Source organism: Notolabrus celidotus, chromosome 17 (genome assembly GCF_009762535.1).
Source record: "Notolabrus celidotus isolate fNotCel1 chromosome 17, fNotCel1.pri, whole genome shotgun sequence".
Lineage (NCBI taxonomy): Eukaryota > Metazoa > Chordata > Actinopteri > Labriformes > Labridae > Notolabrus > Notolabrus celidotus.
The window spans coordinates 8,651,977-8,664,786 of record NC_048288.1 but is presented as its reverse complement, the minus strand read 5'-3'; the positions used below and the strand labels follow the sequence as shown (position 1 = coordinate 8,664,786).

Sequence of the window (12,810 nt, the reverse complement as noted above, 5' to 3'; positions counted from 1 at the left end):
GGTGCACGTCAGCTACCCACGTAGGCCTCTGCGTAGGTACCTCCAGACCTCCGGCGTAGGCTACGCCGTCGATTCGACGCAAAATTATAAATCAGCCTTTACTAATCACAAACATATCCTCCACATCCAATCACACAGCTAGGTTCTTATAATCTTACACTTTTTGAAATATACAGGAGGCCAGGATGTGCTGTGAGCGGAGCTGCTGCTAGCATTAGCACAGTTTGTCTCCTTCCCTTGATTTGTTTACATTTCTTCAGTGTTTGTGGCTCAGGTAGCTTTTACAAAGAGCTGAGATATCTCTAAATTCATCATAACACCATCAGTTCTAAAAACACCTTTCAGATTCAGGTTAACAATCTCTCTTTAAAGCTCTTCAGTTACCACAGGGTGTCTGGTGAGGAGGCTGCTAGCCGAGCTGCCACCATCATCCATGTCCTGTTAGACGAAAACCTTCTTGATCTATGTGTGAAAGTCTGAGCTCATACTGTTGTGTCCCATGGATTTGACAATTTTTCACAATTTTAACAGAAGGCAAACACTTTCTTCACCAGCAGCTTTAACAATGTTTCCCATGGGGAGGTATTGTGTATGTGTATTTGTGTTACAAGAAATATGTCTTTACCAGACATGTCCAAAGTCCGGACCAATCACGCCCCAAGGTCCATTTTTATACAGCCCACAGCTTTCATCTTAAAATGTGTTATATATGACATAGAAATGAATCCCATTCTGAATTATGTGTAATGTTATTTTCTCTCAAATGCATAAATAAAACTGAATTAATCCAGTAAGGTCTCACAAAACTTCATATGACTGTGAATGAACGTATTTATCAGGATGTGAAAATGAGCTTGATTAACAATAAAGGTTCAAAAGACATAAAAAAGGACACAAGGCTGGATGAAATTATGAAATGGTGCAAAAATTATTGCATAGAAATGTTCAGAATGCATATAAAGAAATACTTAGGCCTAAAAAAATAGTTTACAGGTCAAAATATTCTTTAAAACAACATGAAAAAGAATTGTGATAAAATCCAGATTGTGATCCTGCCAGAAAAAATGTGATATTTTTTCCCATATCTCCCCTAAAGGAGAACATTTTCCTCCAGAGGAAGAAGAAAGAGTAGCATATGTTTATGTGGCTCTTAACACTGTAGAGCACTGAAGATGCATCATCGGTTATAAACAGACAGTTGGGGAACAGGGGAGGTTTTATTTCGTAAGCCTGTGATGATAGTACAAATATATCTGACACTACTAGAGACGAGCATTTAGAGCAAAATTACTGTTTGATAGTGAATGCTAACTATTCGCTGATTATTGTAATAGTTCCTGCCCTGCAGACATAAGGAGAGAGACTGTGCAAAGTTGCGGTAGGTATGCTGATTGATAAGTTATACGTATTATTATGATCTAGATATTCTATTTTTATCTGTAATGTTTTCACCTAACCTCATTTTTCGTTGTTTCTTTTTTCTAGGAGGTTCCTCTGAGAACTCTTTGGAGCTGCAGAAGTATGTGTTTCTTAGAGATTAATTTTAACGGCAACTAGAAATGATGCTTTCTTATGTCAGTTGCGATATTATTGTAGAAGTTTTTTGTTATTTAATGGCAAAAAGCAAACAGCTTTCAGATGCCCTATAGTCACTGTCAGGAGGTTGTGCCACATTTCAACCAGGGGCTAGTAAAGAAAACTGAAAAAAATACATCCTAAAGCTGAAATAATCGACACATGAACTGTTTGACTTTTTTAATTATTAACTCAAAAAACTCACCTCTAGACACTCTTGATTTTTTGGGGGGAAATAATTTCAAAGAAAATGTTATAAATAGAACATTAATATCTTACTTTGATGATTGATGTGGCCCTGTTTGGACACCTCTGAACTACACACTCACCGGCCGTTGGCTCTATTTGAACAGTGTGATTGCTTGTTTTATCATCTAGAGGAAAAATAACGTTTTTTATTTTAGAGACATACACTACCAGTCAAAAGTTAGGAAACAGCTTACCATTTAAGGGTTTGTATTTATTTTAATTAGTTGAAACACTGTAGATTAATACTGAAGACATCAAAACTATGAAAGAACATATGTGGAATTATTTAATGAACAAAAAAGTGTTAAACAAAGCACACTATGTTTTATATTTTAGATTCTGTAAAGTAGCCCCCTTTTTCCTTCATGCCAGCTTTGCACACTCTTGGTATTCTCTCAGTCTGCTTCATGAAGTGGTCTCTTGGAATGGTTTCTAATTAACATGAGCCTTGTCAAGAGTTCATTTGTAGAATGACTTGCCTTCTTAATGTGTTTGAGAGCATCAGTTGTGTTGTTCAGAGGTAGGGTTAGTACACAATGGATAGCCCTATTTGATTACTGTTGTAATCCAGATTATGGCAAAACCAGATTATTTTATAGTTTTGATGTCTTTAGTATTAATCTTGAAAATAATGTGTGTTTAAACTTTTGACTGGTAGTGTATATTTCACATAGATACTGTTTTATCCAAACACTTGAGATGTCCTGTTCTATGACCGGTCCCCACAGATTGAGAATTTTGACCACCAAGGAGCAAACTGAAGCTGAAAATGATCCACAAGCAGATGTTTGTTCGGATAGTTGGCTCAATGTGATTTAATCATAAAATAACTGTACTGTCTTACTTTAATGTGAACTCTTTAATAAGAAACACTGAAGTTTATGTGTGACAAGAACAATCATTTAACTCACAAAGACCCCACACAGGCTGCTGTTAACAAGACAGGACCTACTTCCAGCTCAGATAGATGGGATGTCTGATTTGAGGTCAGCTGAACAACACAATAACAACACGCCTGGAAGTGGAGCGAGGGAGTAAATACTCCCGCTCCTCCTCTTCCATGTCAAAGCCCTCGCCGCTCTCCATCAACCATCTCTGCTGCCTGACTTTAGACGTCTCCCCTCCACTGCCCCTCCTTCCTCCCCATGCTGTAAAAACCTGGCCATTTCCCCACTGCTCATCCCTCACGCCCACCCAGGACCTGTCACACTGCTGTTTCCATGACAACACAAACGCAGAGACAGCAGGGTGAGATGCCCAGCGAGAGGAGGCAAAGGGGGGGGAGCTGTGCTTCATATCAAGAATATACTCCATGGACCTTATGTAGCATGTGATGGACAGATAGCACAGCGTCGTCTGAGCTGTTAAACCTGAAGTGAGCGCTGTGTGTTTGTGTGTTTCATCACTTCTTCTCATAAGCTGATGATTTACTGATTATTTTAAGTATAAAAAAAAGGAGAAAAAGACAATCCCACAGTTCTTCAACCGATCTATCAAGAGCAGTGTTTCCTAATAAGACCCACATATTGCCTCCTGATATTTGCTCTTTAAATGAAACACACAGGCTTGAGCAACGGCTGTAACACTTTGCAACATCCTTATGAAATCCCAGATTCCTGCCAGTGTGTTGCTAACATTGAGCACTCCTTCTCAAAAGCAGGCCAGGAGTCCACATTAAAGAGCCAGCGAGAGAAAGAGACGGCTGTGATGCTGCTCAGGAGCTGACCGCACTGAGAGGCAATGACAGGGATGTCATTTTCCAGCCCAGCTTAAATGAGTCAACGTAATTCTGTCAGCAAAGACAAGTGATGGAAACAAGGAGCAGGGGAGTTAACCAGCACAATGAGGCATGTGTAAGAAGGGATTTAAGGTTTCATTAAACGGCGTCATGGATGTCATACCTCTGGCATCTTTGGAGCATCATGTCTCCAACACGGCAACTCAAAAGGATAAAACTACCAGACAGAGACCCGGGGATGATTTGGGGTGCAACCAAGCGGCAACATCTGTTCTAAAAATATGAGGCCAATGTGGAAGTGTTAAAAACTGCAGTTCATCGAGGATCCGCTTGAGGCTGGCGCCGGAAGTACTGGAAACCACATACACACCAATTCAAAGAAGCCGATCTTTACAGCAGACATAAACATGTTTACAGCCTGGTACAAAAGACGAGTGTAGTCTGGATAGCTCATTTCTCGATCAGCACACACTGTACGGGAGGTGAATTTTTTTCTAACGCAGCAATTTCAAAGATATTTAGATTACTAGTTTTCCATTATGAGAAGCACAGCTGACTTGACTGACAGGCGGTAACACTGTAGCTGTTGGCGAGGAGGCTCAAAGCCCGCCTCTTTACCTCACACTAGCTCAACAGACGTTATGTTGAGTTCAATATTTCCAATATGGCTGCCATCGACAATTGGCTTCAAAACATAGCTTTAGAAACAGATGGGTGACGTCACAGATACTACGTCCATTATTTATACAGTCTATGGGTGCAACCAATAAATACTTTCTAATTGAATATTCAAAGACTCATTTTAGTCTACCACCTAAACCTCAAAGATATTTCATTAACTACCACAGAAGTGAATAAAGGAAGCTGCACTCAATAAACTAAACATCCAATGTTGTGGTTAATTTCATGTGAAGTCGATGTAACAGCGCAAATTAAGAGGAGCTCACTGATGAAAGTGAGTGAGGAGGCTGGATTATCTGGTAAATTGTGAAAACCTTTATCTGTCACTTGATTCCAGCTATCAGTTGTACTAGCAAGTTAGCACTGGCCCAATTAGCATAACTGGCTTCATCATTCAATGTAGAAACCTTGTTTGATTACAACAGACTGGAGTGGTGTTTGAAGGAAACCCCTCCCCTCTCGCAAGATTCGTGTCTTAGGTTATTTGCGAACTGACCGAGTAAACACAAAACATTCTGGCGATCAAACATGTAGAAGTAAAGCAAGTAAATAATTGTATTTGTTAAGTGTGAACACGACATCATAATGACAGCTGAAACATAGTTCAAAAGTTTACAGGTCAGTCTGGAAGGCACGTGTTTGCTTCCTCCTAAACGAGACGATAGTTATAAGGGGCTTTGGTTACCAGTCAGCCGTAGCTCTGTATGAATCAAAAATATTTTGAGCTATGAACCAGAGATTAAGTTGTAAGTAGGCCATCTCTGATTAAACTGGCATAATAATGTGGATGTTAACCTGCAAGGGGGACCAAAGGCAGGGGGTGCTAGCTCTGCTAACCATAGTCACACACAAACCAACTTGAAGTTGTGTTCTGGGTGTTTTCTGACCTTTACATTAGTTGGTTAGTCAAAATTGAAATTCTGTTTCAACAAATAGAAAATGAGTTACTTTCAGAACATTCCTGTTTGGCACCAGGCAGCGATATGATAACTTCATTGCACAAGTCAGGATGACAATGAAATTGCCGTATTGATATTTTGTCCCATCCATAGCACTTAACTCAAAAAATTGTTTGGTTAGCTGCACGCCGCATTTGTGAAATCAACATTTCATCTATAAGACCAAACCATAAACGTCATCTCCACACATCTGACACCTAATACAGTGTAGTTAGATTGAACTATAGATTTAACACCAACACTACAGTCAAATGATCAAGTGTCAAAGAGGAGTAGGATGTCGGATCTGTTTAACTACTTTGGCTTTAATAAAAAAATGCTGCACAACCACGGGTACAGATCCTGCCTTGCTACCTCTGCTACCCCTGGGGCGGCACTACTAACCTATATCAGGACCTAAAACAAACACAACAAAGCAAAATGCTGACCACCCTTGTGTCAAGTGAGCCAAAAGCCCCCCCGACCATAACTCTGTATGACAGTAATTAAATTGAGACTGGAAGTTAAAGTTAAAATAAAATAATCTGTGTTAATTATTTTAACAAAAATATGACGTTTAATGTTCGTCAATGACCTTTTTTTTCTATAAGGATAGAAGCTAGAAATACATCATGGATGGATCACATGTATGTTTTGTTTTCGTTGACGAGACTAGACTTAAGTGTGAGTTGTTGATCCACAAACATTCAAAATTATCCGTCACTGTTCATTTGTCTCAATACAAGTAATGCATTCCTGTAACAAACTAAGTTAATTAAGGGAGGCTGTGGTCATTTTGTCACACAAGTTGTCTGCAGGTATTAACTCTCCTCTGTGCAACTCTCATTTTTACTGGTGATAAATTCTTCCAGATGAATGTCAGTGACAGAGCCACATCATCAGAGATAAAGATACAGTTCAGAGTGAACTGAATGTCTGATGTTAGGGACCGTCATACATGTGCAGTACATGCATTTTATAAGAAAAAAAATACATCAGTGGCAGCTAAATAAAGTATGTTTCTTTTTCATTCCTCTATATCACCACTTTGATCTGTGTGTTAGCTCTCTCCTTACTGAAGTAGATCAGTGAGGACAGCTCAGCAGCATTGCACTGGTGGGTCTATGCCAAATGATCCAGCTAAGGTAAGGAATGCAGATGTTACACAAGTAAGTGTTCAAGTGATAAGAGGGATAATGTTGCTTTGTAGATTTCAACACCTTGATACCTGTTTCAGATTGGAGAAAAATTGTGACTAAAAGTTATGACTCAAATGTGATGACTTTTTAAGGACTAAAACTGGACTAAGACTATAAAATATGTCATTCGTATCAATTTGTGCATCATCTAATTTCATTCTTAAAAACAGGCCTGGGCCACATGAAAGAACAGTTTCTGTTTAATCTCTCTATAACTACTACTACTTGACTATTATTATGTTATTATTTTTTTATTATCATTATTGCTATAAATTATTAGAATTATCATTATCATTTAATTGAAAGTATTATTAAATTAAATTATTATTGTCATTATGTTGGTCATAATATAGATGTATTGCTTGACTTTGTTACAAAAACAGCATAAAATGAAGTTTTAAAAAACTGCATATTAAAGCTGCTGTGAAGAGTTTTTAACTAGTTATGAAACAAATCAAAATTGATGCTAATGACTCTTTAAGGCCTGCAAAAGCAGACGAGACAACCAGAAACAGGATCAACAATTTTTATTGTTATTATGTTATCTTATATGCCTGAAAACTCCTGCAAGGGGGTAGGTGTCAGACTAATGTATACACGGCGTGTAAGATGCAGCTTCTTTTAGTATTTCTAACAAGAGTTATTCCCCACAAGTGACACATTTGACCGTCAAAATACTGCAGGGTGAAATCTTTTGCTAGAAAATACTAACTTTCCAAGTAAAGGACAAGATAAACAAAGTGATAAGATGTACATCTTTGCCTAAGGAGGGTGCCAAATTAACACGAATCAAAAGGTCCTAACAGCAGCTTCAAGATGTAATATTGTTTTTTTTTTTTGTTTTTTTTAAAAGGAGCGATTGTTTTCCCAAATGGTTACCTTACAGGACCGTGTTAGACTAACACAGACAGCAGCCAAAGAAGTGGCAGAGTATGCTACTGAACAAGGGTCAAATGATTACAGTATCTCCCAGGTGACGCAACAAGGCAACCTATCGCAGGGCAAAAGTCAGCGAGTACACGTTGAGAGGCTTCTCTTTAAGCGCCAGAGAAAACACTTTCTTTTCGTGGAATTACGAACACACGTTACAAATCAGGCGGCAGAGCAACAAGAACGAAAGCGGAATATATAGAAAGATGGGTTTGTGTGATAGAAATTACAGGGCTGAGTGGAGCCAAGGCAACTAGGGAGCAAGAGATGGATGAGGAGATTGTTTCCGAATCATGTGACGAGCTGGGCTTTACTCTGTGTCACACACACACATACACACACACCTGTTGCTGTACCGGAGTTCACCATGTGTTCAGACAGAAGTACTTTAAGTAACACCCATTATGCACTCGGACAACTCAGTGGGAGAAAACTCCAGTTGGTTTCCCTTGTATAAACATCCACATACTTGGATACACACTTGCATGAATTCCTGAAATGTCATCATCCCAACACAGTTAGATGTCACTTCATTGTAGCAGTGCAGAAGAATGACTAACAGCACCATATAATGCAGTAATGCATGAGTGCATCTGTCACGACTGCATTCTTTGTAACTGGGCAAGGTTGTCACAGACGCACTGAGCACGCTCTGTGTCCTCATTGAACTCACTGTGATATTTAAATCAAGTTTCAGTTTCAGAGGAAATCTTACATCTCGTCTTATCCTGTGTTTCAAGGCTGAACGGCTTGGTCGGTCACGATCCACAGAAAAGAAATGCATGTGGAAAGCATGTTTTGTTTCACTGTAAGTACAAAAAGAAGTAAATAACTTCAGGCACAGTGCTTTGGAGATGTAATACTGCTCAGGTTGGCAGGGGATGCATTTTTTAAGTGCTTAACAGACAACACATGCACACAGGGGAAAGGAATAAACACATTATCTTTAAACTCATCAAGTTATACGCTCCAGACTTTTTCAATTTGCTTTAATAAAGAGTATGACCCAGGAGCCAGCATTTCTCTTTGTAACCTCTGAAGAGTTGGCTTTCATATAACTACTGGTAAATCTGACTGAAATCCTTCACTTCACATCTTCAGCAGCCCTGCAGCCGAAGCCAAACCGCAGCTGGACAACAAGTCATGTTAAGTCTCCAGCCAGTGATGTGATCAGAGCGCTGTGCACCATCAGGTGGGCAGAGTGATGCAACTGAAACTGCTCAACTGGTTCCACAGGACGCGTTCCTCCAGCATGACTGAGAGGAGCGTTGACAGTCATTGAAATGGCACAAGTTGTCTGCCTGTATAGTCCTGAATCAGTCAAGCAGGAGAGCCCTTAAAAGGAGAGCACTGCACCCTCAACACGGGGGCCACAACAAAGCAGCACACCAGTCAAACCCCTACGCAGCATTCCCCTACAATGCATGGGTGCTTTACATTGTGAGAGAGCTCTCTGGGTTCAATTAGCAGTCCTGCCTCTATTACCGAAGCTATTGTGGCATCTTATAAACACTGAAGACATCATTTGAAGGGTCCCCATGATTTGAAAAGCGGTGTCGCATCAAACTTCAGTGCTGTGCAGACTTTTCCTCTTGAATCGTAAGCGTGGAGTGCTTGAATGTTGTGTAGATGGATTTAAAGAGACAGATTACTTGTAGGGGGAAATTAGGTTATTGTAGCAGCAATAATTTGACACTTACATGGAGAGAACAGCTGAAATACATGACACAAATACACTAAAGTTCAGACTGTAGGACATTAAAATGACAGAAGTATTTAAGTGCTATTAAAATGAGGTGATAACTGTATAATTCACACTCAACTTTATTTATAGAGCACCTTTCATACATAAAAACATGCAGCCCAAAGTGCTTCACAGAATAACAGAGACAGAACAGAACAGCACTGGTAAAATTATAAAAGGCATGATTATAAATAAAATACTTAAAAATAAAATCAATACAGTAAAATTAATAAAATAAGTAATAGTGGAAAGAAAAGATAAAAATAAGGTAGCGTTAATAAGATCAGATGAATACAAGAAATAAATAGATAAATACATTTTAAAGCAATGATTCAAATAATAATTAATAAAAATAATAAAAATACTAATGCAGTCCAGGGCTCAAAATAAATGACTCCAAATTAGCAGCTAGATTAAAAACTTAAGTCTTAAGTTTACTTTTAAAAACAACCAGACACCCACACTAGCATCATAGTTATTATTATTATTTTGAGGCCACATCCATACACAAATGATTACATCACAATGTGCAAGTTAGATAACAGACACTTTAAATGTTATTAAGGTAGCATATATTATTGTATAAGGTAGGGATGATATTAAATCAAAATACCACATAGCACAACCACATATGTTTACAGGTATTCACTGTGAGACCACCTTTATCAGTGTTTGAAGCTACTTGTTAAAGTCACTAGGAAAGGGGTGTCAAACATGTGGCCCGCGGGCCAAAACCGGCCCACCAGAGCTTCCAATCCAGCCTGCGGAACGACTTTGCAAAGTGAAAAAATTACAGAGAAGACCTTAACTACAATTTTTCAATAAAAGTAACTACTATTTCAGATCTGTCCTCTGGGGGTCACATAAAGTCATAGTGCTGACGGAGCGCACCCGAACCACGCTTTTTTTTCAAAGTGAGAAAATCAATTACTTGCTGTTTGCATAATCCAGTTGACATTCATAAAGACTTTGTAGAGCACTATAAGATGATCCACTAACTACTAACACTAGCACTACACCCCTGCATACAACACTGTCCAGCAAGCAAACTGTGCACGCTGGAGCTGAGGGGTCCAAAATAATCAACCTTACCTTCTTCATTATTATAATCTATCTGTTCTTTTGCTGTAAACATTACACTCTGTCAGGTGAATGGGTAACCTGTGTGTTTGGTGTGTTCGCAGCAGGTTTCAGGGCTTAAAGAGTAAAATATTCAGCCCACTATGAGACACATCATGGCAAAAAAAATACAACAGCTGTTTTGTAGAAAGATGGTTCATTAAATGTGAACATTTTCAGAATTTACTTGTACTTTTTTGCACTAAAACAAAGGGACAAATTTCGTTATTAATTGGTTATTATATTATGGTTTTGCAGGTCCGGCCCACTTCAGGTCAACTTGAGCTGTATGTGGCCCCTGAACTTAAATGAGTTTGACGCCCCTGGACTATGTGCTCATATTCTAGCCTTTCTGCTAACTAGCATTTGAACAGAGCACCTCGACAATGCACAGCCAAACACAACAGAAACATTACTTCAGCAAAAACACAGAATGCTCCCTGCGCCCTGAACCAATGCAGACATTTCATCAACTTACCAACCGTGGCAAGCAGCACATAGGCGAGGTAAACACCACAACAAACCATGTTACCAGCCCGCTCAAACACATGGTGCTGAGGACTGTCCTGACTCACTCGGATATTCTGACAACGACGATCCGAGCAGCCAGACTAGCCTGCAGGAACACACATAGCATGCTAACTCTGGTCCTGCTGCTGGAGAACTTAGTCCGGTGTTGTGTGCACGGTCACCCGCTCACTCAGCACAAACAACAATGACATATTAAAGTATTGTGCACGCCACATTTTACTTTACACCAACATGTACACGCAGCTACAGCATACATGATTATAAATAGATGACAGAAATTGCAACAACTCTCTTGCAGGCTGATCCGTGTGATTGAGTTTGCTGCAGAAAGCTGTATTGACTCAGGCAGCGGGCTTAGCCAAGAAGCTAACGCCTGCTAATAAGCTAGAGCCCGTGCCAGACAGACACACAACCGAGATTGAAGACCTCGCATTGGATCCCGGATTTCACCACGAAAACACCTCGTCCCCTCTCAACAAGCAGCACCAACACGTGTGGCTACTTACGATTGAAGACTTGGGGCTGTGTCCTCGCTGTTAAATCCCGTGTATCAGACGCAGCTCTGACCTTCGCGGTAGTGAAACAACATTTCTGCTGGCTAACTGTGCCGCCATGTTACTCCTGCTGTGCAAACCAATGCTGAGTGTTTATCTGGCTGCTAGCTGCTATCCTCCCCCACACCAGACCACATCACGGGGCTCCAGCAGCAGAATCAACTCTGTGAGCAACACCACGATGATTTACCTGGGACAATGACAGGCTTCACTATTTAAATTTGTCATTATTAAACCTGAAAAACACTCATGGTGACTTTGAAACACCACCGTCAGAAATGTCAGGTTTGTGACGGGGGTTCAAAAAGTGGAGAAAGTATGATTTTTACACCAATTTAGCTGTTTTATGATAGAAAAAAAGTGCAATCCACATTTTAAACAATACATCCACACATGTGAGAATAATTTACTCAAGATTAAGACCATAAAGATTAAATGTCAGTCTATAAAATGACGCGTTTAAAGGAATATAAGAGCCACCAAAAACGACCATAGGCGTAGTTAATACCACTTACACATTTAACAGTTCAATCTAAGTATATAAATTCCATTTGTAACATTTCTATCTAAATTATATTGTATCTTATTGTATCTTTATTTATCTTTTTTTATTTTTTATTTTATTTTACTATTTGGAACTTTTTCTTGATTGTACTTAAGTCTGGGTTGCTGCAACAACTGATTTCCCCCCCGGGGATCAATAAAGTAATATCTTATCTTCTCTTAGCTGATTGTTTTTACACCACATTTTAAATAAATAAATGCAGTTGATGAACAACTCTCTAACAGCAAGCATGAATATTATTATTTATCATTTTAACATATCACTTAACTTGTTTGTAGTTGTTCATAAATGGGTGAAAATATTGAAACAGACAAAAAGCTTAAAAACATCTCAAATGAGGGTGTCCTACTTATTTCACCACTATGATTTACTGGGTGGTCAACTCTCTCCAGATCACACTCACTAAGGAGGCGTTTTCTTTCAACGAAAACTTGAACAACACCGCCACCAAGCGGTCGAAATGGGAAACAACAGGGTGGTTTAAGCTGCTATCCTCCCCCACACCAGACCACATCACGGGGCTCCAGCAGCAGAATCAACTCTGTGAGCAACACCACGATGATTTACCTGGGGCAATGACAAGCTTCACTATTCAAATTTTTCATTATTATACCTGAAAAACACTCATGGGGACTTTAAAACACCACCGTCATAAAATGTCAGTGTTGTGACAGGGGTTAAAAAAGTGGGAAAAGTATAATTTTTTTTACACCATTTAGCTGTTTTATGATAGAAAAAAAAGTGTAATCCACATTTTTAAACATTTCATAAATACAGCCACACGTGGGAATATTTAACACAAGATTAAGGCCATAAAGATTAACTTTCAGTCTATAAAATGAAACATTTAAAGCAGGGGTGTCACTCACTCGTTCAGGGGCCACATACAGCCCAATTTGATCTCAAGAGGGCCGGACCTGTAAAATCATAACATAATAAACTATAATGAAAGACAACTCCACATTTGTCCCTTTGTTTTAGTGCAAA

At 39.2% G+C, this 12,810-nt stretch overlaps 1 protein-coding gene across 1 annotated transcript in view; it reads right to left on the bottom strand.

Annotated features, from left to right (window-relative positions):
* The window catches only part of ncoa2 (nuclear receptor coactivator 2), an 80,769-nt gene extending 69,153 nt beyond the window's left edge, over positions 1 to 11,616 (bottom strand). The window contains 1 exon segment of the mRNA XM_034706248.1: positions 11,211 to 11,616. The gene's annotated coding sequence lies outside the window, so the exon portion shown is untranslated.
* Between the last annotated feature and the right edge of the window lie 1,194 nt (positions 11,617 to 12,810).